Below are 27,731 nucleotides of genomic sequence, written 5' to 3'. Positions count from 1 at the left end.
CACTATATATAGGGAGGCCGTGTGGGGCTCATGCACTATATATAGGGAGGCCGTGTGGGGCTCATGCACTATATATAGGGAGGCCGTGTGGGGCTCATGCACTATATATAGGGAGGCCGTGTGGGGCTCATGCACTATATATAGGGAGGCCGTGTGGGGCTCATGCACTATATATAGGGAGGCAGTGTGGGGCTCATGCACTATATATAGGGAGGCCGTGTGGGGCTCATGCACTATAAATAGGGAGGCCGTGTGGGGCTCATGCACTATATATAGGGAGGCCGTGTGGGGCTCATGCACTATATATAGGGAGGCCGTGTGGGGCTCATGCACTATATATAGGGAGGCAGTGTGGGGCTCATGCACTATATATAGAGAGGCCGTGTGGGGCTCATGCACTATATATAGGGAGGCCGTGTGGGGCTCATGCACTATATATAGGGAGGCCGTGTGGGGATCATGCACTATATATAGAGAGGCCGTGTGGGGCTCATGCACTATATATAGGGAGGCCGTGTGGGGCTCATGCACTATATATAGGGAGGCCGTGTGGGGCTCATGCACTTGGCTCATCTTTCATCGTTTTTAAGAAATCTCAAGATGGAAGAGGCCAGGAGCCATTTGGTGAGCTGCATTTCTTGCTACATGTTCACAGATTTACCAGTGGAAAAGCCAAACTTCACATGCCACAAATGCAAGCTTGTGTCCCTGTTGGAGGAAAAGTTGCAAAATCTCGAAGAGAGGTTAGCTACGTTGAAGATCATTAAGGAAGGTGAAGAGTTCTTGGACAGAGCAGAATTATCTCTTCATGTTACAGAAAGAGAAGAAATTCGAAGTGCACCTGAAGAAACAGAGGAATGGAGACATGTGACCCAGAGAAGCAGGAGGATCAGGAGGCAGTCAGCACCCATACTGCTCAGGAACCAGTACCAGGCTCTCACGCAGGAAAACGATGAAGAAATACATCAGGATAAGACTCTGCCAACAAACAGCAACCTTGTACGCCTTCAGAGTCCTCCTGGATGGAGAAAGAAAAATGTTGTGAAGAAGAAACGGAGAGTGGTGGTCATGGGGGATTCCCTGCTGAGAGGAACAGAGGCCGCTATCTGCAGACCGGATATAACTACAAGAGAAATGTGCTGTCTTCCAGGTGCAAAAATTAAAGATGTGTCTGACAGGATATCAGGACTCTTCAGACCTACAGATGACTACCCATTCCTGCTACTACATGTGGGGACAAATGACACCGCAAGAAACGACCTGGAAACCATCTGCAGAGACTTTGAAGACTTAGGCAAGAAAGTGAAAGAACTGGGAGCGCAGGTGGTCTTCTCTTCCATCCTCCCAGTGGATGGCCATGGAACAAGGAGGTGGAATAAGATTCTGCAGGTGAACAACTGGCTACGTCGATGGTGCCGTCAGCAACGATTTGGATTTCTGGATCACGGAGTGAACTACTTATACGATGGACTACTTGCTAGAGATGGGGTGCACCTTACGAAGACTGGAAAGCATGTATTTGGAAGTCGCCTTGCTACACTTGTAAGGAGAGCTTTAAACTAGAACAACATGGGAAGGGAAGCAAAAGACCAGAAAATGCCATACACCTGACAAATGCTATTGAGAACTCTGCTATTAGAAGTGGAAAGGAAGAACAAAGACGAAAGAATCTAATTAATAAAAATATTGGAGAAAGAGAAACCAATCACAAACTAAAATGTTTCTATACTAATGCACAAAGCATGGGCAACAAACAAGGAGAATTGGAACTACTAACACAGGAAAAGAAATATGATGTCATTGGAATCACTGAAACTTGGTGGGACGATACACATGATTGGAATACAAGACTAGAAGGATACAACTTATTTGCAAGAAACAGACTTGATAAACGAGGAGGGGGTGTCGCATTGTATGTTCGAAACGCGTATATCTGCACAGAGATTGAAGCCTCAGAGACTGGGAGTTCTGTGGAAACTGTTTGGGTAAGAATACAAGGACAGAACAATGGAAAGAACACCATTGTAGGCATTTACTACAGGCTGCCTGTGCAAGCTGAAGATATGGATGAACTCTTTATGCATCAAATGGCCAAGTTCTCCAAAAAATATGACATGGTTGTCATGGGAGATTTCAACTATCCAGACATTTGTTGGGAATCTCTCTCAGGCAAAACTAACAGGTCAAGGAAATTCTTATCCTCTCTTGCTGACAACTTTATCTTCCAAAAGGTAAGGGAGAAAACAAGGGGAACTGCTACCTTGGATCTAATCCTTATAAACAGGGAGGAAATGGTTGAGGAGGTAAAAGTGGCTGGAACCCTAGGAGGTAGCGACCATGCTATTTTAGAATTTTGGATAACTAGAGGTGGAAGACCTGTGAAGACTCAGACGTCAAGGTTAGATTTCAGAAAGGCAGATTTTAAGGGATTCAGAAAGAGAATTGGAGGGATCCAATGGCTGGATATCCTTAAAGACAAAAATGTCCAGGAAGGATGGGAAATCTTGAAAAATGAAATTCTCAATGCACAGTTGTTAACAATTCCGAAAAGAGGGAAGAATAGGAAGCATTTAAGGAAACCAGGATGGATGAACACAGAACTTAAGCACATGCTAAAAAGGAAGAAAAAAATGTTTATAAAATGGAAAGAGGGAGGCATATCTAAAGAAGAATATAATGCTGTCTGCAGAACCTGCAGGGCACAAATCAGATTAGCTAAAGCTGAAAATGAACTGAGGCTTGCAAGAGATGTCAAAAGCAATAATAAAGGATTTTGGGGATATGTCAAAAGTAAAAGAAAAGTCAAAGATGCTATAGTATTTTTACAGGATGAAAATGATGAAATGGTAAGACAGGATGTTGAGAAGGCTGAACTTTTAAATTCCTATTTTGCATCTGTTTTCTCTCAGAAAGGAAATGCAACATCAACTGTTATTCACTGTCCTATTAAGGGAATAGAAGAATCCAGGATATCTATAAACAGAAAGATAGTGAGGAAACACTTAGCTAACCTAAATGAATTCAAGTCTCCAGGTCCAGATGAATTACACCCCAGAGTACTGAAGGAGATAGCAGAAGAAATTTTTGAGCCCTCTCCATAATCTTTGAAAATTCTTGGAGAACAGGAGAAGTGCCAGAAGACTGGAGAAGAGCAAATGTTGTTCCTATCTTCAAAAAGGGGAAGAAGGTGGACCCAGGCAACTATAGGCCGGTGAGTCTGACTTCTATACCAGGAAAGATCTTTGAACAAATTATTAAACAACATGTATGTCAGTACCTGGATAAGAATGAAGTGATTAAACAGAGTCAGCATGGGTTTGTAACTGATAAGTCATGTCAGACTAACTTAATTTCCTTCTATGACGGTATCACGGATTGGGTGGATCAAGGAAATGCTGTAGATATAGTATATCTTGACTTCAGCAAAGCATTTGACAAAGTCTCTCATACAATCCTTATTGAAAAAATGACTAAGTATGGAATGGACAAGGCAACTGTTAGGTGGATTCATAACTGGCTTAGTGATCGGACCCAAAGAGTGGTCATAAATGGCTGCACATTGGCTTCCAGTTGGAAGAATGTCTCAAGTGGGGTACCACAGGGCTCTGTCCTGGGCCCTGTATTGTTCAACATCTTTATCAACGATTTAGATGAAGGAATTGAGGGTAAACTGATTAAATTTGCTGATGACACAAAGCTAGGAGGGATAGCTAATACTAGAGAGGAGAGAGAGAGGATTCAAAAAGATTTAAATAAACTGGAGAAGTGGGCAGCAACTAACAGAATGGTTTTTAACAGGGAGAAAAGCAAAGTACTACATCTGGGCAATAAAAATGAAAAAAGCATATATAGAATGGGAGGAATAGGGCTAAGTGACAGCACATGTGAAAAAGACTTTGGTATACTAATAGATCACAGACTGAATATGAGTCAACAGTGTGATGCAGCAGCAAAAAAGGCAAATGCAATTCTAGGATGTATTAACAGAAGCATACAGTCTAGATCACGTGAAGTCATTATTTCCCTCTACTCCTCTTTGGTCAGACCTCATCTGGAATATTGTGTCCAGTTTTGGGCACCACATTTTAAAAAAGACATCAACAAACTGGAGCAAGTTCAGAAAAGAGCGACCAGAATGGTGACCGGTCTGCAAACCCTGTCTTATGAGGAAAGGTTGCAGGATTTGGGAATGTTTAGTTTGCAAAAGAGAAGACTGAGAGGAGACTTAATAGCTGTCTACAAATATCTAAAGGGCTGTCACATTGTAGAAGGATCAACTTTATTCTCATTTGCACAAGGAAAGACTAGAAGCAATGGGATGAAACTGAATGGGAAGAGACACAGATTAGATATTAGAAAAAACTTTTTGACAGTTAGAGTGATCAATGAGTGGAACAGGCTGCCACGAGAAGTGGTGAGTTCTCCTTCAATGGAAGTCTTCAAACAGAGGCTGGACAGACATCTGACTGGGATGATTTAGCGAATCCTGCTTTGAGCAGGGGGTTGGACCAGATGGCCCAGGAGGTCCCTTCCAACTCTACGATTCTATGATTCTATATATAGGGAGGCCGTGTGGGGCTCATGCACTATATATAGGGAGGCCATGTGGGGCTCATGCACTATATATAGGGAGGCTGTGTGGGGCTCATGCACTATATATAGGGAGGCCGTGTGGGGCTCATGCACTATATATAGGGAGGCCGTGTGGGGCTCATGCACTATATATAGGGAGGCCGTGTGGGGCTCATGCACTATATATAGGGAGGCCGTGTGGGGCTCATGCACTATATATAGGGAGGCCGTGTGGGGCTCATGCACTATATACAGGGAGGCCGTGTGGGGCTCATGTACTATATATAGGGAGGCAGTGTGGGGCTCATGCACTATATATAGGGAGGCCATGTGGGGCTCATGCACTATATATAGGGAGGCCGTGTGGGGCTCATGCACTATATATAGGGAGGCCGTGTGGGGCTCATGCACTATATATAGGGAGGCCGTGTGGGGCTCATGCACTATATATAGGGAGGCCGTGTGGGGCTCATGTACTATATATAGGGAGGCAGTGTGGGGCTCATGCACTATATATAGGGAGGCCGTGTGGAGCTCATGCACTATATATAGGGAGGCTGTGTGGGGCTCATGCACTATATATAGGGAGGCTGTGTGGGGCTCATGCACTATATATAGGGAGGCTGTGTGGGGCTCATGCACTATATATAGGGAGGCCGTGTGGGGCTCATGCACTATATATAGGGAGGCCGTGTGGGGCTCATGCACTATATATAGGGAGGCCGTGTGGGGCTCATGCACTATATATAGGGAGGCTGTGTGGGGCTCATGCACTATATATAGAGAGGCCGTGTGGGGCTCATGCACTATATATAGGGAGGCCGTGTGGGGCTCATGCACTATATATAGGGAGGCCGTGTGGGGCTCATGCACTATATATAGGGAGGCCGTGTGGGGCTCATGCACTATATATAGGGAGGCCGTGTGGGGCTCATGCACTATATATAGGGAGGCTGTGTGGGGCTCATGCACTATATATAGGGAGGCCGTGTGGGGCTCATGCACTATATATAGGGAGGCCGTGTGGGGCTCATGCACTATATATAGGGAGGCCGTGTGGGGCTCATGCACTATATATAGGGAGGCCGTGTGGGGCTCATGCACTATATATAGGGAGGCCGTGTGGGGCTCATGCACTATATATAGGGAGGCCGTGTGGGGCTCATGCACTATATATAGGGAGGCTGTGTGGGGCTCATGCACTATATATAGGGAGGCCGTGTGGGGCTCATGCACTATATATAGGGAGGCCGTGTGGGGCTCATGCACTATATATAGGGAGGCCGTGTGGAGCTCATGCTGCATGTGGGGTGTGGGAGCTATTACAGTACATCAGGGGATTTGGGGGGCTCACGTCATACTCGGGTTCAAACAATATATAGGGGGTGTCAGCATACTTAATTCTGCTTAATATTAAGTGATATAACCTATCTATATAATTGCCTTGTAATGTTTTCATTTCCTATTCTGTCCAGATGTCACCATATCCCAGCATTCCAAGCGGAGGAAGTTCACCGACTGCCATATTGGGACGCTCAAGTGATGGGTCTCTCAATATGGAAACTGCTGCTGGTACCAACTTATTGCGCGGTACCACCAGCGGAACACCGTCACACTGCGCGAATTCCATGCAGGCGCAGTGAATCATTCGGCTGATCCCGGAGGCAGATGAGCGACGTGTCTACAGGCAGAGGAAGCCGGTCACATTAAAGGGGTTTTCCCGCAAACGAAAGTTCATTCTAAGAATTGTCTGTCTGACCGTGTACAGAACATACCACAGCTCCTGGGCAGGGGAGGAAGCAGACAACAGTACTGACATTACAGCAGGAGATCACAGAGGATACATTCTGTGAGGTAAAATATTTCACTGACTGTTTCTAAACAATATTTTACCTCACAAAATGAATCCCCTGTGATCCCCTGCTGTAATGTCAGTATTGTTGTCTGCTTCCTCCCCTGCCCAGGAGCTATGGTATGTTCTGTACACGGTCAGACAGACAATTTTTAGAATGAACTTTCGTTCGTGGGAAAACCCCTTTAAATAGAAATTCCTCCTGACATGCTTTGCACTGACTGTTTAGTGATGGGGTACACAGATCAAACAAGAGATGACATGAGAGGAGAAGACAGCAGATGGGGGAGAGAGAAAGCACACAGGGGTGAGAGACACAGAGCGCAGGGGGGAGACAGCTCAATCGGAACAGCACAAGAGGGGAGAACACAGCACAGGAAGGAGAGAGACAGCAGACAAGGGGGACAGCACAAGGGGTAGACAGGCCAAAGAAGAGAGCACAGACAGGAGAAGTCAGCACATGGGGAAAGAGAGAGTGGATAGGTGGGTGAGCACATGGGGGGGGAGAGAAAGCCTGCCGCCATCGTGACATTACCGCCCTCCTGATGCGATAGCAGCGGGCCTCCATCTAGTATTAATATAATCAATAATATAATAATTATTATATATCAATATTAATATTGAGTAGAATTCATTTCAACCTATTGGTTCGGCCTCCACAACATTCACAGTCTCATGTGGCCACTTAGGAAAATTAATTGCCCACCCGTCTTAGAGGGTCCAGTAGTAAGCGGGAGCCCCCCACATCTGTATTGCAGGTAGGCGCCCCCACCCACCTATGTATTGCAGGTAGGCGCCCCCCACTCACCTCTGTATTGCAGGTAGGCGCCCTCCACTCACCTCTGTATTGCAGGTAGGCGCCCCCCACTCACCTCTGTATTGCAGGTAGGCGCCCCCCACTCACCTCTGTATTGCAGGTAGGCGCCCCCCACTCACCTCTGTATTGCAGGTAGGCGCCCCCCACTCACCTCTGTATTGCAGGTAGGCGCCCCCCACTCACCTCTGTATTGCAGGTAGGCACCCCCCACTCACCTCTGTATTGCAGGTAGGCGCCCCCCACTCACCTCTGTATTGCAGGTAGGCGCCCCCCACTCACCTCTGTATTGCAGGTAGGCGCCCCCCACTCACCTCTGTATTGCAGGTAGGCGCCCCCCACTCACCTCTGTATTGCAGGTAGGCGCCCCCCACTCACCTCTGTATTGCAGGTAGGCGCCCCCCACTCACCTCTGTATTGCAGGTAGGCACCCCCCACTCACCTCTGTATTGCAGGTAGGCACCCCCCACTCACCTCTGTATTGCAGGTAGGCGCCCCCCACTCACCTCTGTATTGCAGGTAGGCGCCCCCCACTCACCTCTGTATTGCAGGTACAGTTAGGTCCATATATATTTGGACAGACATTTTTCTAATTTTGGTTCTAGACATTACCACAATGAATTTTAAACAAAACAATTCAGCTGCAGTTGAAGTTCAGACTTTCATCTTTCATTTGAGGGTATCCACATTAACATTGGATGAAGGGTTTAGGAGTTTCAGCTCCTTAACATGTGTCACCCTGTTTTTATAGGGACCAAAAGTAATTGGACAATTGACTCCAAGGCTATTTCATGGACAGGTGTGGGTAATCCCCTCATTATGTCATTCTCAATTAAGCAGATAAAAGGCCTGGAGTTGATTTGAGGTGTGGTGCTTGCATTTGGAAGGTTTTGCTGTGAAGGAAACATGCGGTCAAAGGAGCTCTCCATGCAGGTGAAACAAGCCATCCTTAAGCTGCAAAAACAGAAAAAACCCATCCGAGAAATTGCTACAACATTAGGAGCGGCAAAATCTACAGTTTGGTACATCCTGAGAAAGAAGGAAAGCACTGGTGAACTCATCAATGCAAAAAGACCTGGGCGCCCACGGAAGACAACAGTGGTGGATGATCGCAGAATAGTCTCCATGGTGAAGAGAAACCCCTTCACAACAGCCAACCAAGTGACCAACACTCTCCAGGAGGCGTATCAATATCCAAATCTACCATAAAGCGAAGACTGCATGAAAGTAAATACAGAGGGGTCACTGCACGGTGCAAGCCACTCATAAGCATCAAGAATCACAAGGCCAGACTGGACTCTGCTAAAAAACATCTAAAAAAGCCAGCACAGTTCTGGAAGAACATTCTTTGGACAGATGAAACCAAGATCAACCTCTACCAGAATGATGGAAAGAGAAAAGTATGGCGAAGGCGTGGTACAGCTCATGATCCAAAGCATACCACATCATCTGTAAGACACGGCGGAGGCAGTGTGATGGCTGGGGCATGCATGGCTGCCAGTGGCACTGGGTCACTAGTGTTTATTGATGATGTGACACAGGACAGAAGCAGCCGAATGAATTCTGAGGTCTTCAGAGCCATACTGTGCGCTCAGATCCAGCCAAATGCAGCCACACTGATTGGTCGTCGTTTCATACTACAGATGGACAATGACCCAAAACATAAAGCAAAAGCAACCCAGGAGTTTATTAAAGCAAAGATGTGGAATATTCTGGAATGGCCAAGTCACCTGATCTCAACCCAATGGAGCATGTCACTTGTTAAAGACTAAACTTCCGACAGAAAGGCCCACAAACAAACAGCAACTGAAAACCACCGCAGTGAAGGCCTGGCAGAGCATCAAAAAGGAGGAAACACAGCGTCTGGTGATGTCCATGAGTTCAAGACTTCAGGCAGTCATTGCCAACAAAGGGTTTTCAGCCAAGTACTAGAAATGAACATTTTATTTACAATTATGTAATCTGTCCAATTACTTTTGGTCCCTTTAAAACCAGGGTGGCACATGTTAAGGAGCTGAAACTCCTAAACCCTTCATCCAATGTTAATGTGGACACCCTCAAATGAAAGCTGAAAGTCTGAACGTCAACTGCAGCTGAATTGTTTTGTTGAAAATTCATTGTGGTAATGTCTAGAACCAAAACTAGAAAAATTTTGTCTCTGACCAAATATATATGGACCTAACTGTAGGAGCCCCCCCCACCCACCTCTGTATTGCAGGCAGGGGCCCCCCACCCACCTCTGTATTGCAGGCAGGGGCCCCCCACCCACCTCTGTAGTGCAGGCTGGAGCCCCCCATCCACCTCTGTATTGCAGGCTGGAGCCCCCCACCCACCTCTGTATTACATGTAGGCGCCCCCACCCACCTCTGTATTGCAGGCTGGGGCCCCCCACCCACCTCTGTATTGCAGGTAGGAGCCCCCACCCACCTCTGTATTGCAGGTAGGAGCCCCCACCCACCTCTGTATTGCAGGCTGGAGCCACCTTTAGGAGAACATGGACGACTAGAAGTTTAGCGAACAGGTGATGAGCGGAACATGTCTCGGATACTGTATCTCAGCGATAGCTCGGATACATTCACACACTGTGACTACAGATACACACAGGTTATATGACGGTACCTTCTCTCTATGTGGAAAGTGTCAAGAGTCTTCGGACCCCCGGACCCTCTCAGCATCCCAGGGAGGCAGCTTCTCCTGAAGAGACTGGTGCTGCGGGACAAGAAGACAATGCAACATTCAGGCGAGGTCATCAATGGCCGCATTGTAGCAGAGCCGGCGCATTGTGTCAGCGTAGGACAGTACAGAGGAGAGGGACCCCAACCCCGTACCTGACACCAGACATGCCAGGAGGAGGAACACTACAGACATGGGGGCAATACACGGCTGAGGGCCGGCCACACAGTGACCAGAGAAAGTACCCAGGTTATACCAGCGGGACACAGGGCTCAGCATAAATAAGTACACCCCCGTCATCAATATCTCACTGAACACAACAGTTTCCACTTTCTGACAATTCTTGGTTTCAAAGAACATTTTCCCTCATAAATGGACAAGGAGGCTAGAATATATCTACAAAAGCTTCAGTGGGCGACATATTACATCGACGACATGTAGCCCTGACACCGGCAGCTCATGTGTGCCCCCCCGACATCGGCAGCTCATGTGTGCCCCCCCGACATCGGCAGCTCATGTGTGCCCCCCCGACATCGGCAGCTCATGTGTGTCACCCGACACCGGCAGCTCATGTGTGCACCCCAACATCGGCACCTCATGTTTGTCTCCCTGACATCGGCAGCTCATGTGTGCCCCCCGACATCGGCAGCTCATGTGTGCCTCCCCGACATCGGCAGCTCATGTGTGCCCCCCGACATCGGCAGCTCATGTGTGCCCCCCCGACATCGGCAGCTCATGTGTGCCCCCCCGACATCGGCAGCTCATGTGTGTCACCCCAACATCGGCAGCTCATGTTTGTCTCCCTGACATCGGCAGCTCATGTGTGCCCCCCGACATCGGCAGCTCATGTGTGCCCCCCCGACATCGGCAGCTCATGTGTGCCCCCCGACATCGGCAGCTCATGTGTGCCTCCCCGACATCGGCAGCTCATGTGTGCCCCCCGACATCGGCAGCTCATGTGTGCCCCCCCGACATCGGCAGCTCATGTGTGCCCCCCCGACATCGGCAGCTCATGTGTGCACCCCAACATCGGCACCTCATGTTTGTCTCCCTGACATCGGCAGCTCATGTGTGCCCCCCGACATCGGCAGCTCATGTGTGCCCCCCCGACATCGGCAGCTCATGTGTGCCCCCCCGACATCGGCAGCTCATGTGTGCCCCCCCGACATCGGCAGCTCATGTGTGCCCCCCCGACATCGGCAGCTCATGTGTGTCACCCCAACATCGGCAGCTCATGTTTGTCTCCCTGACATCGGCAGCTCATGTGTGCCCCCCGACATCGGCAGCTCATGTGTGCCTCCCCGACATCGGCAGCTCATGTGTGCCTCCCCGACATCGGCAGCTCATGTGTGCCCCCCGACATCGTCAGCTCATGTGTGCTTCCCCGTACACCGGCATCTCATGTGCCTCACCCCGACATCGGCAGCTCATGTGTGCCTCCCCGTACACCGGCATCTCATGTGCCTCACCCCGACATCGGCAGCTCATGTGTGCCCCCCGACATCGGCAGCTCATGTGTGCTTCCCCGTACACCGGCATCTCATGTGCCTCACCCCGACATCGGCAGCTCATGTGTGCCTCCCCGTACACCGGCATCTCATGTGCCTCACCCCGACATTGTCCGCTCATGTGTGCTTCCCCGTACACCGGCATCTCATGTGCCTCACCCCGACATCGGCAGCTCATGTGTGCCTCCCCGTACACCGGCATCTCATGTGCCTCACCCCGACATCGGCAGCTCATGTGTGCCTCCCCGTACACCGGCATCTCATGTGCCTCACCCCGACATCGGCAGCTCATGTGTGCTTCCCCGTACACCGGCATCTCATGTGCCTCACCCCGACATCGGCAGCTCATGTGTGCCCCCCGACATCGGCAGCTCATGTGTGCCCCCCGACATCGTCAGCTCATGTGTGCTTCCCCGTACACCGGCATCTCATGTGCCTCACCCCGACATCGGCAGCTCATGTGTGCCTCCCCGTACACCGGCATCTCATGTGCCTCACCCCGACATCGGCAGCTCATGTGTGCACCCCGACACCGGTAGCTCATGTGTGCACCCCGACACCGGCAGCTCAGGTGTGCCTCCCCGTACATCGGCATCTCATGTGCCTCACCCAGACATCGGCAGCTCATGTGTGCCCCCCGACATCGGCAGCTCATGTGTGCCCCCCGACATTGGCAGCTCATGTGTGCACCCCGACACCGGTAGCTCATGTGTGCACCCCGGCACCGGCAGCTCATGTGTGCCTCCCCGTACATCGGCAGCTCATGTGCCTCACCCAGACATCGGCAGCTCATGTGTGCCCCCCCGACATCGGCAGCTCATGTGTGCCTCCCCGTACACCGGCATCTCATGTGCCTCACCCCGACATCGGCAGCTCATGTGTGCCCCCCGACATCGGCAGCTCATGTTTGTCTCCCTGACACCGGCAGCTCGTGTGCACCCCGACACCGGCAGCTCATGTGTGCACCCCAACACCGGCAGCTCATGTGTGCCTCCCCGTACACCGGCATCTCATGTGCCTCACCCAGACATCGGCAGCTCATGTGTGCCCCCCGACATCGGCAGCTCATGTGTGCCCCCCGACATTGGCAGCTCATGTGTGCACCCCGACACCGGTAGCTCATGTGTGCACCCCGACACCGGCAGCTCATGTGTGCCTCCCCGTACACCGGCATCTCATGTGCCTCACCCCGACATCGGCAGCTCACGTGTGCCCCCCGACATCGGCAGCTCATGTTTGTCTCCCTGACACCGGCAGCTCGTGTGCACCCCGACACCGGCAGCTCATGTGTGCCTCCCCGTACACCGGCATCTCATGTGCCTCACCTCGACATCGGCAGCTCACGTGTGCCCCCCGACCCCGGCAGCTCATGTTTGTCTCCCTGACACCAGCAGCTCATGTGTGCACCCCGACACTGGCAGCTCATGTGTGCACCCCGACACTGGCAGCTCATGTGTGCACCCCGACACTGGCAGCTCATGTGTGCACCCCGACACTGGCAGCTCATGTGTGTCTCCCTGACAACGGCGGCTCAAGTGTGTCTCCCCGACACCGGCAGCTCAAATGTGCCTCATCGGCAGCTCCAGTGCCCCCTCCTCGATACCTCATGAGCCCCCATTCCCCACACCGGCAGCTCCTGACCTTTTTCAGGGTCATCCTTACCCCACGAGGTGAGATCTCGCATGGAGCACCAAACCGTGGAAGATTGACAGTAAGCTTGTGTTTCTTCCATTTTCTAATAATTGCGCCAACAGTCGATGCCTTCTCACGAAGCTGCTTGCTATTGTCTTGTAGCCCATCCCTGCCTAGGGCAATGCCAAAAGTACCAATACCTGGTGTACAAACAACAGTATCACTGGGCCTGATTGGCAGCAAACTCGCCTCACCTTAACCCATAGAGAATCTATGGAGTATTGTCAGGAGGAAGAGGAGAGACACCAGACCCAACAATGCAGACGAGCTGAAGGCTGCTATCAAAGCAACCTGGGCTTCCATAGCCCCTCAGCAGTGCCACAGGCTGATCGCCTCCATGCCACGCTGCATTGATGCAGTAATTGATGCACAAGGAGCCCGACCAAGTACTGAGGGCATTTACTGATCATACATTTCAGTAGGACAACATTTCAGATTTTACCATCATTTTTCAGGCTGGTGTTATAAAGAATTCTAATGTAAGACTTTTGGGTTCTCATTGGCTGTAAGCCATAATCATCATTACCAGAAATAAACCCGTGACACAGATCACTCCGTGTGTAATGACTCTATAGAATACAGGAGAGGCACTGTCTGTATTGAGGAACTGAAGTAAATTCACTTTTTGATGAGATTCTAGTTTTGTGAGACGCCCCTGTAGCACCTAGCTCGGTGCATGTACATGTATGATCCATCACCCGCCAAGATCTGTGCATGTACAGTCACCAAGTGCTACTGGGTGCATGGAGTCCAAAGGAAGAAGGGAGCAACTTCTAAGGAAAATATAGAAAGAGGGAAACGGGAGAGTTAGGTAAGTGAGGTGATCGTCTGTCTAAAGACATGTGGGTCCAAAGCGCATGTTTAACCCCTTAATGACTGGAGCTTTTTTAGGTTTTGCGTTTTCGTTTTTCGCTCCCCTTCTTACCACAGCCATAACGGTTTTATTTTTCCGTCAATATGGCCGTCATGTGAGGGCTTATTTTTTGCTGGACAAGTTGTAGTTTTGAACGACACCATTGGTTTTACCGTGTTGTGTACTAGAAAACGGGAACAAAATTTCAAGTGCGGTAAAATTGCAAAAATAGTGCAGTCCCACACTTGTCTTTGGCTTTTTTGCCGGGTTCACTAGATGCTAACACTGCCATTATGAGTCTCCCGGTCATTACGAGTTCACAGACACCAGACATGGCTGGGCTCTTTATTATCTAAGGGGTGAAAAAACATTCCAAAGTTTGCTTTAAAAAAAAATGCGCAATTCTCCGATACCCATAGCGTCTCCACTTTTCGTGATCTCGGGTTGGATGAGGGCTTATGTTTTGCGGGCCGAGCCGACATTTTTATTGATACCATTTTGATGCAGATACGATCTTTTGATCGCCCGTTATTGCATTATAGAGCAATGTCGCAACGACCAAAAAACGTAATTCTGACGTTTCAATTGTTTTCTCACCACGTCGTTTACCGATCGGGCGATTCTGAACGCAGCAATACCTAATATCTGTAGGTTTGGTTTTTTTTCATTATTGTTTTATTTTGAATGGGGCGAAAGGGGGGGGATTATACATATTTTTAAAACTATTTTTCTTTCACTTTTGGCATGCTTCAATAGTCTCCATGGAAGGCTGTTGAACCACAACCTGATCGGCTCTGCTACATAGAGGCCATGCTCAGATCGCCTCTATGTGGCAGAATTACTGCATTGCTATGAGCGCCGACCACAGGGTCGGAATCAACAACCACAGACATCTCATTCAACTAGCGAATAGGCACGGGTGGATAGTTGTTTTTCTTTTTTAATAAATTTGCAAAAATTTCTAGTTGTTCTTTTCAGTCAAGATGGGGTGCAGAGTGCACATTAATGAGAAAAAATGAACTTTTTGGAATTTACCAAATGGCTGCAATGAAACCAAGAGTGAAAAATGTAAAGGGGTCTGAATACTTTCTGTACCCACTGTATACCACAATAAAAAATACATACTAAAAATGCCCCGGATACACCAGCTACAAATATATAATATACAGGAGATGTCCAAGATTATACCGGCTGTACATATATAATTATATACAGGAGATGTCCAAGATTATACCGGCTGTACATATATAATTATATACAGGAGATGCCCAGGATATACCGTCTGTACATATATAATTATATACAGGAGATGCCCAGGTTATACCAGCTGTACATATATAATTATATACAGGAGATGCCCAGGATATACCAGCTGTACATATATAATTATATACAGGAGATGCCCAGGTTATACCAGCTGTACATATATAATTATATACAGGAGATGCCCAGGTTATACCGGCTGTACATATAAAATTATATACAGGAGATGCCCAGGTTATACCAGCTGTACATATATAATTATATACAGGAGATGCCCAGGATATACCGTCTGTACATATATAATTACATATAGGAGATGCCCAGGTTATACCAGCTGTACATATATAATTATATACAGGAGATGCCCAGGTTATACCGGCTGTACATATAAAATTATATACAGGAGATGCCCAGGTTATACCAGCTGTACATATATAATTATATACAGGAGATGCCCAGGTTATACCGTCTGTACATATATAACTATATACAGGAGATGCCCAGATTATACCGGCAGTACATATATAATTATATACAGGAGATACCCGGGTTATACCGGCTGTACATATATAATTATATACAGGAGATGCCAAGGTTATACCGGCTGTACATATATAATTATATACAGGAGATGCCCAGGTTATACCGGCTGTACATATATAATTATATACAGGAGATGCCCAGGTTATACCGGCTGTACATATACAATTATATACAGGAGATGCCCAGGTTATACCGGCTGTACATATATAATTATACACAGGAGATGCCCAGGTTATACCGGCTGTACATATATAATTATATACAGGAGCTGCCCAGGTTATACCGGCTGTACATATATAATTATATACAGGAGATGCCCAGGTTATACCAGCTGTACATATATAATTATATACAGGAGATGTCCAGGTTATACCGGCTGTACATATATAATTATATACAGGAGATGCCCAGGTTATACCAGCTGTACATATATAATTATATACAGGAGCTGCCCAGGTTATACCAGCTGTACATATATAATTATATACAGGAGATGCCCAGGTTATACCAGCTGTACATATATAATTATATACAGGAGGTGCCCAGGTTATACCAGATGTACATATATAATTATATACAGGAGATGCCCAGGTTATACCAGCTGTACATATATAATTATATACAGGAGATGCCCAGGTTATACCAGCTGTACATATATAATTATATACAGGAGATGTCCAGGTTATACAGGCTGTACATATATAATTATATACAGGAGATACCCAGGTTATACCGGCTGTACATATATAATTATAAACAGGAGATGTCCAGGTTATACCGGCTGTACATATATAATTATATACAGGAGATGTCCAGGTTATACCAGCTGTACATATATAATTATATACAGGAGATGCCCAGGTTATACCAGCTGTACATATACAATTATATACAGGAGATGCCCAGGTTATACCGGCTGTACATATATAATTATATACAGGAGATGCCCAGGTTATACCAGCTGTACATATATCATTATATACAGGAGATGCCCAGGTTATACCAGCTGTACATATATAATTATATACAGGAGATGCCCAGGTTATACCGGCTGTACATATAGAATTATATACAGGAGATGCCCAGGTTTTACCGGCTGTACATATATAATTACATACAGGAGATGCCCAGGTTATACCAGCTGTACATATACAATTATATACAGGAGATGCCCAGGTTATACCAGCTGTACATATACAATTATATACAGGAGATGCCCAGGTTATACCAGCTGTACATATATAATTATAAACAGGAGATACCCAGGTTATACCGGCTGTACATATATAATTATAAACAGGAGATGCCCAGGTTTTACCGGCTGTACATATATAATTATATACAGGAGATGCCCAGGTTATACCAGCTGTACATATATAATTATATACAGGAGATACCCAGGTTATACCGGCTGTACATATATCATTATATACAGGAGATGCCCAGGTTATACCAGCTGTACATATATAATTATATACAGGAGATACCCAGGTTATACCGGCTGTACATATATAATTATATACAGGAGATGTTCAGGTTATACCGGCTGTACATATATAATTATATACAGGAGATGCCCAGGTTATACCGGCTGTACATATATAATTATATACAGGAGATGCCCAGGTTATACCAGCTGTACATAAGTAATTATATACAGGAGATACCCAGGTTATACCGGCTGTACATATATAATTATATACAGGAGATGCCCAGGTTATACCAGCTGTACATATATAATTATACTAGCTGAAGAGCCCGGCGCTTCCCGGGCATAGTAACAAACTATGGTTAGTTATAGCAAATGATAATTATCCGCCATCCCATAGTCCCGTGCCCATATACCCATCACACAATCTCCATGCCATAGTCAACCATTATGACATCATGAGCGGCGGCAGGGCTTGCAACCTGTGATGACATCAGCGTCGCCATGGCAACCATTATGACATCATAATGAGGGGCGGGGCTTGACGCGCACACACTTTTTCCCCAGTATGTAGATAGGGGCAAAATTGTTTGGTGAATTGGAACGCGCAGAGTTAAAATTTAGCCTCACAAGATAGCTTAGGACGCTCTCGGGGTCCAGACGTGTGACTGTGCCAAATTTTGTGGCTGTAGCTGCGACGGTGCAGATGTCTATCCCGGACATACACACATACATACACACACTTGCGCTTTATATATTAGATATAGGAGATGCCCAGGTTATACCAGCTGTACATATATAATTATATACAGGAGATGCCCAGGTTATACCAGCTGTACATATATAATTACATACAGGAGATACCCAGGTTATACCGGCTGTACATATATAATTATATACAGGAGATGCCCAGGTTATACCAGCTGTACATATATAATAACATACAGGAGATACCCAGGCTATACCGGCTGTACATATATAATTATATACAGGAGATGCCCAGGTTATACCAGCTGTACATATATAATTATATACAGGAGATGCCCAGGTTATACCAGCTGTACATATATAATTACATACAGGAGATACCCAGGTTATACCGGCTGTACATATATAATTATATACAGGAGATGCCCAGGTTATACCAGCTGTACATATATAATAACATACAGGAGATACCCAGGCTATACCGGCTGTACATATATAATTATATACAGGAGATGCCCAGGTTATACCAGCTGTACATATATAATAACATACAGGAGATGCCCAGGTTATACCAGCTGTACATATATAATTATATACAGGAGATGCCCAGGTTATACCAGCTGCACATATATAATTATATACAGATGCCAGGTTATATCGGCTGTACATATATAATTATATACAGGAGATGCCCAGGTTATACCGGCTGTACGCATATAATTATATACAGGAGATGTCCAGTTTATACCAGCTGTACATATATATTTATATACAGGAGATGCCCAGGTTATACCGGCTGCAAATATATAATTATATACAGGAGATGCCCAGGTTATACCAGCTGCACATATATAATTATATACAGGAGATGTCAAGGTTATACCGGCTGTACATACATAATTATATACAGGAGATGCCCAGGTTATACCAGCTGTACATATATAATTATATACAGGAGATCTCCAGATTATACCGGCTGTACATATATAATTACATACAGGAGATACCCAGGTTATACCAGCTGTACATATATAATTATATACAGGAGATGCCCAGGTTATACCAGCTGTACATATATAATTACATACAGGAGATACCCAGGTTATACCGGCTGTACATATATAATTATATACAGGAGATGCCCAGGTTATACCAGCTGTACATATATAATAACATACAGGAGATACCCAGGCTATACCGGCTGTACATATATAATTATATACAGGAGATGCCCAGGTTATACCAGCTGTACATATATAATAACATACAGGAGATGCCCAGGTTATACCAGCTGTACATATATAATTATATACAGGAGATGCCCAGGTTATACCAGCTGCACATATATAATTATATACAGATGCCAGGTTATATCGGCTGTACATATATAATTATATACAGGAGATGCCCAGGTTATACCGGCTGTACGCATATAATTATATACAGGAGATGTCCAGTTTATACCAGCTGTACATATATATTTATATACAGGAGATGCCCAGGTTATACCGGCTGCAAATATATAATTATATACAGGAGATGCCCAGGTTATACCAGCTGCACATATATAATTATATACAGGAGATGTCAAGGTTATACCGGCTGTACATACATAATTATATACAGGAGATGCCCAGGTTATACCAGCTGTACATATATAATTATATACAGGAGATCTCCAGATTATACCGGCTGTACATATATAATTATATACAGGAGATGTCCAGGTTATACCGGCTGCACATATATAATTATATACAGGAGATGCCCCGGTTATACAGGCTGCACATATATAATTATATACAGGAGATGCCCAGGTTATACCGGCTGTACATATATAATTATATACAGGAGATGCCCGGGTTATACCAGCTGCACATATATAATTATATACAGGAGATTCCCAGGTTATACCGGCTGTACATATATATATACAGGAGATGCCCGGGTTATACCAGCTGCAAGTATATAATTATATACAGGAGATTCCCAGGTTATACCGGCTGTACATATATAATTATACACAGGAGATGCCCGGGTTATACCAGCTGCACATATATAATTATATACAGGAGATTCCCAGGTTATACCGTCTGTACATATATAATTATATACAGGAGATGCCCGGGTTATACCAGCTGTACATATATAATTATACACAGGAGATGCCCGGGTTATACCGGCTGTACATATATAATGATATACAGGAGATGCGCAGGTTATACCAGCTGTACATAATTATATACAGGAGATGCCCAGGTTATACCGGCTGTACATATATAATTATGTACAGGAGATGTCCAGGTTATACCAGCTGTAGGTATATAATTATATACAGGAGATGCCCAGGTTATACAAGCTGTACATATATAATTATATACAGGAGATGCCCAGGTTGTACCAACTGTACATATATAATTATATACAGGAGATGCCCAGGTTATACCGGCTGCACATATATAATTATATACAGGAGATGCCCAGCTTACACCGGCTGTACATTATTATATACAGGAGATACCCAGGTTATACCGGCTCTACATAATTATATACAGGAGATGCCCAGGTTATACCGGCTGTACATATATAATTAGATACAGGAGATACCCAGGTTATACCAGCTGTACATATATAATTATATACAGGAGATGCCCAGGTTATACCGGCTGCACATATATAATTATATACAGGAGATGCCCAGGTTATACCAGCTGCACATATATAATTATATACAGGAGATTCCCAGGTTATACCGGCTGTACATATATAATTATATACAGGAGATGCCCGGGTTATACCAGCTGTACATATATAATTATACACAGGAGATGCCCGGGTTATACCGGCTGTACATATATAATGATATACAGGAGATGCGCAGGTTATACCAGCTGTACATAATTATATACAGGAGATGCCCAGGTTATACCGGCTGTACATATATAATTATATACAGGAGATGTCCAGGTTATACCAGCTGTACGTATATAATTATATACAGGAGATGCCCAGGTTATACAAGCTGTACATATATAATTATATACAGGAGATGCCCAGGTTGTACCGACTGTACATATATAATTATATACAGGAGATGCCCAGGTTATACCGGCTGTACATATATAATTATATACAGGAGATGCCCAGGTTATACCGGCTGTACATGTATAATTATATACAGGAGGTGCCCAGGTTATACAGCCTGCACATATATAATTATATACAGGAGGTGCCCAGGTTATACCGGCTGTACATATATAATTATATAGAGGAGATGCCCAGGTTATACCAGCTGTACATACATAATTATATACAGGAGATGCCCAGGTTATACCAGCTGAACAAATATAATTATATACAGGAGACGCCCAGGTTATTCCAGCTGTACATATATAATTATATACAGGAGACGCCCAGGTTATACCAGCTGTACAAATATTATTATATACAGGAGATGCCCAGGTTATACGAGCTGTACATATATAATTATATACAGGAGATGCCCAGGTTATACCAGCTGTACATATATAATTATATACAGGAGATGCCCAGGTTATACCAGCTGTACATATATAATTATATACAGGAGATGCCCAGGTTATACCAGCTGTACGTATATAATTATATACAGTAGATGCCCGGATTATACCAGCTGTACAAATATAATTATATACAGGAGATGCCCAGGTTATACCAGCTGTACATACATAATTATATACAGGAGATGCCCAGGTTATACCAGCTGAACAAATATAATTATATACAGGAGACGCCCAGGTTATACCAGCTGTACATATATAATTATATACAGGAGACGCCCAGGTTATACCAGCTGTACAAATATTATTATATACAGGAGATGCCCAGGTTATACGAGCTGTACATATATAATTATATACAGGAGATGCCCAGGTTATACCAGCTGTACATATATAATTATATACAGGAGATGCCCAGGTTATACCAGCTGTACATATATAATTATATACAGGAGATGCCCAGGTTATACCAGCTGTACGTATATAATTATATACAGTAGATGCCCGGATTATACCAGCTGTACAAATATAATTATATACAGGAGATGCCCAGGTTATACCAGCTGTACATGTATAATTATATACAGGAGGTGCCCAGGTTATACCGGCTGTACATATATAATTATATACAGGAGATGCCCAGGTTATTGCTGTACATATATAATTATATACAGGAGATGCTCAGGTTATACCGGCTGTACAAATATTATTATATACAGGAGATGCCCAGGTTATACGAGCTGTACATATATAATTATACACAGGAGATGCCCAGGTTATACCAGCTGTACATATATAATTATATACAGGAGATGCCCAGGTTATACGAGCTGTACATATATAATTTTACACAGGAGATGCCCAGGTTATACCGGCTGTACATATATAATTATATACAGGAGATGCCCAGGTTATACCAGCTGTACATATATAATTATATACAGGAGATGCCTGGGTTATACCGGCTGTACATATATAATTATATACAGGAGATACCCAGGTTATACCAGCTGAACATATATAATTATATACAGGAGATGCCCAGGTTATACCGGCTGTACATATATAATTACATACAGGAGATACCCAGGTTATACCGGCTGTACATATATAATTATATACAGGAGATACCCGGGTTATACCAGCTGCACATATATAATTATATACAGGAGATGCCCAGATTATACTGGCTGTACATATATAATTACATACAGGAGATACCCAGGTTATACCGGCTGTACATATATAGAATCATAGAATCGTAGAGTTGGAAGGGACCTCCTGGGCCATCTGGTCCAACCCCCTGCTCAAAGCAGGATTCGCTAAATCATCCCAGTCAGATGTCTGTCCAGCCTCTGTTTGAAGACTTCCATTGAAGGAGAACTCACCACTTCTCGTGGCAGCCTGTTCCACTCATTGATCACTCTAACTGTCAAAAAGTTTTTTCTAATATCTAATCTGTGTCTCCTCCCATTCAGTTTCATCCCATTGCTTCTAGTCTTTCCTTGTGCAAATGAGAATAAAGTTGATCCTTCTACAATGTGACAGCCCTTTAGATATTTGTAGACAGCTATTAAGTCTCCTCTCAGTCTTCTCTTTTGCAAACTAAACATTCCCAAATCCTGCAACCTTTCCTCATAAGACAGGGTTTGCAGACCGGTCACCATTCTGGTCGCTCTTTTCTGAACTTGCTCCAGTTTGTTGATGTCTTTTTTAAAATGTGGTGCCCAAAACTGGACACAATATTCCAGATGAGGTCTGACCAAAGAGGAGTAGAGGGAAATAATGACTTCACGTGATCTAGACTGTATGCTTCTGTTAATACATCCTAGAATTGCATTTGCCTTTTTTGCTGCTGCATCACACTGTTGACTCATATTCAGTCTGTGATCTATTAGTATACCCAAGTCTTTTTCACATGTGCTGTCACTTAGCCCTATTCCTCCCATTCTGTATATGCTTTTTTCATTTTTATTGCCCAGATGTAGTACTTTGCATTTTTCCCTGTTAAAAACCATTCTGTTAGTTGCTGCCCACTTCTCCAGTTTATTTATATCTTTTTGAATCCTCTCTCTCTCTTCTCTAGTATTAGCTATCCCTCCTAGCTTTGTGTCATCAGCAAATTTAATCAGTTTACCCTCAATTCCTTCATCTAAATCGTTGATAAAGATGTTGAACAATACAGGGCCCAGGACAGAGCCCTGTGGTACCCCACTTGAGACATTCTTCCAACTGGATGTGCAGCCATTTACGACCACTCTTTGGGTCCGATCACTAAGCCAGTTATGAATCCACCTAACAGTTGCCTTGTCCATTCCATACTTAGTCATTTTTTCAATAAGGATTGTATGAGAGACTTTGTCAAATGCTTTGCTGAAGTCAAGATATACTATATCTACAGCATTTCCTTGATCCACCCAATCAGTGATACCGTCATAGAAGGAAATTAAGTTAGTCTGACATGACTTATTAGTTACAAACCCATGCTGACTCTGTTTAATCACTTCATTCTTATCCAGGTACTGACATACATGTTGTTTAATAATTTGTTCAAAGATCTTTCCTGGTATAGAAGTCAGACTCACCGGCCTATAGTTGCCTGGGTCCACCTTCTTCCCCTTTTTGAAGATAGGAACAACATTTGCTCTTCTCCAGTCTTCTGGTACTTCTCCTGTTCTCCAAGAATTTTCAAAGATTATGGAGAGGGGTTCAAAAATTTCTTCTGCTATCTCCTTCAGTACTCTGGGGTGTAATTCATCTGGACCTGGAGACTTGAATTCATTTAGGTTAGCTAAGTGTTTCCTCACTATCTTTCTGTCTATAGATATCCTGGATTCTTCTATTCCCTTAATAGGACAGTGAAGAACAGTTGATGTTACATTTCCTTTCTGAGAGAAAACAGATGCAAAATAGGAATTTAAAAGTTCAGCCTTCTCAACATCCTGTCTTACCATTTCATCATTTTCATCCTGTAAAAATCCTATAGCATCTTTGACTTTTCTTTTACTTTTGACATATCCCCAAAATCCTTTATTATTGCTTTTGACATCTCTTGCAAGCCTCAATTCATTTTCAGCTTTAGCTAATCTGATTTGTGCCCTGCAGGTTCTGCAGACAGCATTATATTCTTCTTTAGATATGCCTCCCTCTTTCCATTTTATAAACATTTCTTTCTTCCTTTTTAGCATGTGCTTAAGTTCTGTGTTCATCCATCCTGGTTTCCTTAAATGCTTCCTATTCTTCCCTCTTTTCGGAATTGTTAACAACTGTGCTTTGAGAATTTCATTTTTCAAGATTTCCCATCCTTTCTGGACATTTTTGTCTTTAAGGATATCCAGCCATTGGATCCCTCCAATTCTCTTTCTGAATCCCTTAAAATCTGCCTTTCTGAAATCTAACCTTGACGTCTGAGTCTTCACAGGTCTTCCGCCTCTAGTTATCCAAAATTCTAAAATAGCATGGTCGCTACCTCCTAGGGTCCCAGCCACTATTACCTCCTCAACCATTTCCTCCCTGTTTATAAGGATTAGATCCAAAGTAGCAGTTCCCCTTGTTTTCTCCCCTACCTTTTGGAAGATAAAGTTGTCAGCAAGAGAGGATAAGAATTTCCTTGACCTGTTAGTTTTGCCTGAGAGAGATTCCCAACAAATGTCTGGATAGTTGAAATCTCCCATGACAACTATGTCATATTTTTTGGAGAACTTGGCCATCTGATGCATAAAGAGTTCATCTATATCTTCGGCTTGCACAGGCGGCCTGTAGTAAATGCCTACAATGGTGTCCTTTCCATTGTTCTGTCCTTGTATTCTTACCCAAACAGTTTCCACAGAACTCCCAGTCTCTGAAGCTTCAATCTCTGTGCAGATATACGCGTTTCTAACATACAATGCGACACCCCCTCCTCGTTTATCAAGTCTGTCTCTTGCAAATAAGTTGTATCCTTCTAGTCTTGTATTCCAATCATGTGTATTGCCCCACCAAGTTTCAGTGATTCCAATGACATCATATTTCTTTTCCTGTGTTAGTAGTTCCAATTCTCCTTGTTTGTTGCCCATGCTTTGTGCATTAGTATAGAAACATTTTAGTTTGTGATTGGTTTCTCTTTCTCCAATATTTTTATTAATTAGATTCTTTTGTCTTTGTTCTTCCTTTCCACTTCTAATAGCAGAGTTCTCAATAGCATTTGTCAGGTGTATGGCTTTTTCTGGTCTTTTGCTTCCCTTCCCATGTTGTTCTAGTTTAAAGCTCTCCTTACAAGTGTAGCAAGGCAACTACCAAATACATGCTTTCCAGTCTTCGTAAGGTGCACCCCATCTCTAGCAAGTAGTCCATCGTATAAGTAGTTCACTCCGTGATCCAGAAATCCAAATCGTTGCTGACGGCACCATCGACGTAGCCAGTTGTTCACCTGCAGAATCTTATTCCACCTCCTTGTTCCATGGCCATCCACTGGGAGGATGGAAGAGAAGACCACCTGCGCTCCCAGTTCTTTCACTTTCTTGCCTAAGTCTTCAAAGTCTCTGCAGATGGTTTCCAGGTCGTTTCTTGCGGTGTCATTTGTCCCCACATGTAGTAGCAGGAATGGGTAGTCATCTGTAGCTCTGAAGAGTCCTGATATCCTGTCAGACACATCTTTAATTTTTGCACCTGGAAGACAGCACATTTCTCTTGAAGTTATATCCGGTCTGCAGATAGCGGCCTCTGTTCCTCTCAACAGGGAATCCCCCATGACCACCACTCTCCGTTTCTTCTTCACAACATTTTTCTTTCTCCATCCAGGAGGACTCTGAAGGCGTACAAGGTTGCTGTTTGTTGGCAAAGTCTTATCCTGATGTATTTCTTCATCGTTCTCCTGCGTGAGAGCCTGGTACTGGTTCCTGAGCAGTATGGGTGCTGACTGCCTCCTGATCCTCCTGCTTCTCTGGGTCACATGTCTCCATTCCTCTGTTTCTTCAGGTGCACTTCGAATTTCTTCTCTTTCTGTAACATGAAGAGATAATTCTGCTCTGTCCAAGAACTCTTCACCTTCCTTAATGATCTTCAACGTAGCTAACCTCTCTTCGAGATTTTGCAACTTTTCCTCCAACAGGGACACAAGCTTGCATTTGTGGCATGTGAAGTTTGGCTTTTCCACTGGTAAATCTGTATAATTATATACAGGAGATGCTCAGGTTATACCAGCTGAACATATATAATTATATACAGGAGATGCCCAGGTTATACCGGCTGTACATATATAATTACATACAGGAGATACCCAGGTTATACCAGCTGCACATATATAATTATATACAGGAGATGCCCAGGTTATACCGGCTGTACATATATAATTACATACAGGAGATACCCAGGTTATACCAGCTGCACATATATAATTATATACAGGAGATGCCCAGGTTATACCGGCTGTACATATATAATTACATACAGGAGATACCCAGGTTATACCGGCTGTACATATATAATTATATACAGGAGTTGCCCAGGTTATACCGGCTGTACATATATAATTACATACAGGAGATACCCAGGTTATACCAGCTGCACATATATAATTATATACAGGAGATGCCCAGGTTATACCGGCTGTACATATATAATTACATACAGGAGATACCCAGGTTATACCGGCTGTACATATATAATTATATACAGGAGTTGCCCAGGTTATACCGGCTGTACATATATAATTACATACAGGAGATACCCAGGTTATACCAGCTGCACATATATAATTATATACAGGAGATACCCGGTGTGATAAAACACTCCGGGATCGCCTTTTCTGGGGTCAAAGGTCACGTGCGTTCAGCATGAAACTCAGGCGCAGAGCTGGGATTCGGGTATAACTGACACTGGGTCAGGTTTATTAACGGTGAAAGCAATGCATAAAGAAATAAAACATAAAACAAATCCTTGCCTGTCCGGCACTAACAATGGACAACCTAACTACCAACTGGCGGGCTTCTCCCGTCCAGCCAAACCACAGTTGCAGTGGGCACTGCTTCCACTCACGTGTGTCTCTCACACAGACAGGCTCTCTGTGTTCCCAGGCTGAGACACTCACACAACCACCTGGCCTCCTTTTATATCCACCTCCCATTATCCATTAGTAAGCAGGTGCGATACTGACCAGACTAGGCCACATAGGAAAGGAATCTGGGCGAGATATACCTGCCCTCATCCACTATTCCCACATGATTCTCACATATCTGCCCCCTCTGCTCAGACCACTCCGGTCGAGCAATGACACCCGCCAAACAGTGCACTCGGGACAGGGCATCT

At 44.7% G+C, this 27,731-nt stretch overlaps 1 protein-coding gene across 1 annotated transcript in view; it reads right to left on the bottom strand.

Annotated features, from left to right (window-relative positions):
* Positions 1–27,731, bottom strand: part of LOC141054869 (gap junction gamma-1 protein-like) — a 181,252-nt gene that overhangs the window by 107,084 nt on the left and 46,437 nt on the right. Inside the window, exon 2 of the mRNA XM_073551752.1 lies at positions 9,858–9,947. The gene's annotated coding sequence lies outside the window, so the exon portion shown is untranslated. The remainder of the gene's footprint in view (positions 1–9,857; positions 9,948–27,731) is intronic.

This window comes from Dendrobates tinctorius, unplaced genomic scaffold, assembly GCF_039654945.1.
Source record: "Dendrobates tinctorius isolate UK_male_01 unplaced genomic scaffold, ASM3965494v1 ptg000179l, whole genome shotgun sequence".
Taxonomy (NCBI): domain Eukaryota; kingdom Metazoa; phylum Chordata; class Amphibia; order Anura; family Dendrobatidae; genus Dendrobates; species Dendrobates tinctorius.
Note: the sequence above shows the minus strand (reverse complement) of the source record. Positions and strands in the feature narration are given on the sequence as shown.